Below are 2,500 nucleotides of genomic sequence, written 5' to 3'. Positions count from 1 at the left end.
AGAGGAGGTCCCTTTAAGAGTACCACCTCTGAAGGCAAAATATAACAAGAGTATGTTACGTCACGGCCCTGGTGCCCAACAGCGAAACAAACAAGAGATAATTACTCCATTGGTCGGTTCCTGTAGTTTATAGACCCTCTAACCTAACCTAACCTACCAGCTCTAATGAGGTCTAATCATCTCTACTGGTTTGGTTAGGTCAGGTTGGATTGGAGTCTATTAGGAAAGGTGTTTGAAATAACCTTGTCATCTATCCTCAGATGGAAGGAGTCGTACTGGTTGGAGTGTTTGTGCGTGCGTGTGTGTGTGTGTGTTAGTCAGCTCCGGATATAGTATTTGCTTTCGCTTCCCGGCGCCATTTTGTTTAGGTATCACATGTAGAACTTCCACCAATGAGAGTTTTCATCATCACCATCAACCTCCCTGTGCGTTACGTCACCACCAATCATAAACTTCCACGTCACATACCTCGATGACGTAAACCTCGTGATTGATGGAATACTGTTGTGACGCTTTTATGACAAATATGATCATGATTGGTAACGACGTATGACGTATAATAACAACAAAGCCAGTGATTGGCTGAAAGATGAGCTCACCTTCTGAAGTGTACAGGGGAAGCGACCAATGGCACACTATCTCCTGTGAATATATGGTATAGCACAGGTGTTTTAATGTACCATTATGTGCTCAGTGTGTTGTTACATATGTATTAAGCCACCATGATAAATAAACACGTACATGTGATATATATATATACATATATGTATATATGTTTGGTTATCCTCTATAAGTAAATGAAAATAAACACATTTTCTTATGGCACTGTAAATAATAATAATAATAATAATAATAATAATAATAATAAGAAGAAGAAGAAGAAGACGCTTCACCAAACTCAGGTAAACACTACGTCCTCTGGGGTGAGCGTCCTTCAGAGTGTGACATATATGGCCTCAAAACTATCAAGAGTTGTAAATAAAGTTGTGTTTCCTCATAACTATAACTTACAACAGTTTACAACCTTCAACACACACCTGGACTATTGACACACACACACACACACACACACACGTGTTCCCATCCAACTGTAACTTACAACATTTTATAACCTTTAATATACACCTAACCTAACGTAACGTAACCTAATCTAACCTAACCTGTTGTCGAAGCCTTGTCACCTGTGTCTCATTATAACATTACTCAGGTGTCGACAGGTATGGTAATGATCTGTCTACTTGCCTCACCTCCACACACACACACAGAGGCCACCTCAGTATTATAATCATCTACAGGTTAATTACACGCGTATGTCATGTAATTACCAGCACAACAGTAACTATGGCCGCTGATTGGCTGAGAGACACTAACGAGCACTGACTTAGCTAGTGTCGTAATTCTGATGAGGGTGTTGGAAGGGTGAGTAAATCAGTGTTACCAAGGTTGCTTTATGGTGGTTCAACTCAGTGTTACCAAGGTTGCTTTATGGTGTTTCAGTCAGTGTTACTAAGGTTTTCTAATCAAGACCTTTGACCAATAGGAAATCGATTGGGTTATACACTGTGCCTTCAGCCAGCCAATCATTCAGGTCCACGTCATGAATACATCACATGACGATCCTACTAGACCAATGGGAAATCGATGAGGCTTATACAGTTACCTCAACCAGCCAATTAAGTGCCTCAACCACGTGACTGACTCGACCAATGGGAAATGAGGTTAAGTCTTACTTTAATCGACCAGGTGTGAGTGTGTGTGTGTGACCTCTGCACCGTGATCAAAGGGCCTACCAAAGTTACCCAAACAAAGTTGTTATTGGTGGCGTCAAGTTCCTCCTCTCAGTGTTGCCAGAAAATATTACAACACCAACAACAACAATAACTACAACAACAACAACACTAACTACAACAACAACAACAACACTAACTACAACAACAACAACAATAACTACAACAACAACAACAATAACTACAACGAAGACAGTAACAACACCAGTAATACCAACAACTACAACCTAACCTAACCTAGCCATACCTAAACGAACCTAACCTAACCTAACCTAACCATACCTAAACGAACCTAACCTAACCCAACCAATAAGCTGGGGGTCTAATCTACAGGTGATGCTACATAGTTAAAGAATGACCTATAATTAATTGAAGACACTAAATGCAGCCAACCTAACATAGATTCTGCTCCCAACTATACCGCCCTTCAGGATTTATTGAACAGTCTCCAAAACTGGGCCACCAACAACCATGTCACCATCAACCATACCAAGACCATGGTTATGCACATCAACCTCTCCTCCGACATTGTCCCACCTCAGCCTTCGTACTCTGGGTCAGAACACACTCCAGGTTGTAGATTCCACAGAGAAGCTCCTCGGCGTCACCATAGACAACAAACTAAATTAGAAACCACACGTCAGTGAAGTTGTCAAATCCTCCAGTTTCCGTTTCCACCTCCTCCGCCGACTCAAGTCCCTCGGAGTTCCTGC

General features: G+C 41.5%; 1 protein-coding gene across 4 annotated transcripts in view; it reads left to right on the top strand.

The window, feature by feature from the left end:
* Positions 1-265, top strand: part of LOC121872359 (pinopsin-like) — a 21,688-nt gene extending 21,423 nt beyond the window's left edge. For all 4 annotated transcript variants that reach the window (XM_042375086.1, XM_042375084.1, XM_042375085.1 and 1 more), the window contains exon 8: positions 1-265. This exon is cut by the window's left edge and continues 450 nt beyond it. The gene's annotated coding sequence lies outside the window, so the exon portion shown is untranslated.
* The last annotated feature ends 2,235 nt before the right edge of the window (positions 266-2,500 follow it).

This window comes from Homarus americanus, unplaced genomic scaffold (assembly GCF_018991925.1).
Source record: "Homarus americanus isolate GMGI-L3 unplaced genomic scaffold, GMGI_Hamer_2.0 scaffold24050, whole genome shotgun sequence".
In the NCBI taxonomy this organism is placed as follows: domain Eukaryota; kingdom Metazoa; phylum Arthropoda; class Malacostraca; order Decapoda; family Nephropidae; genus Homarus; species Homarus americanus.
The sequence above is the reverse complement of the archived record's forward strand: the minus strand, read 5'-3'. Positions and strand labels throughout refer to the sequence as shown.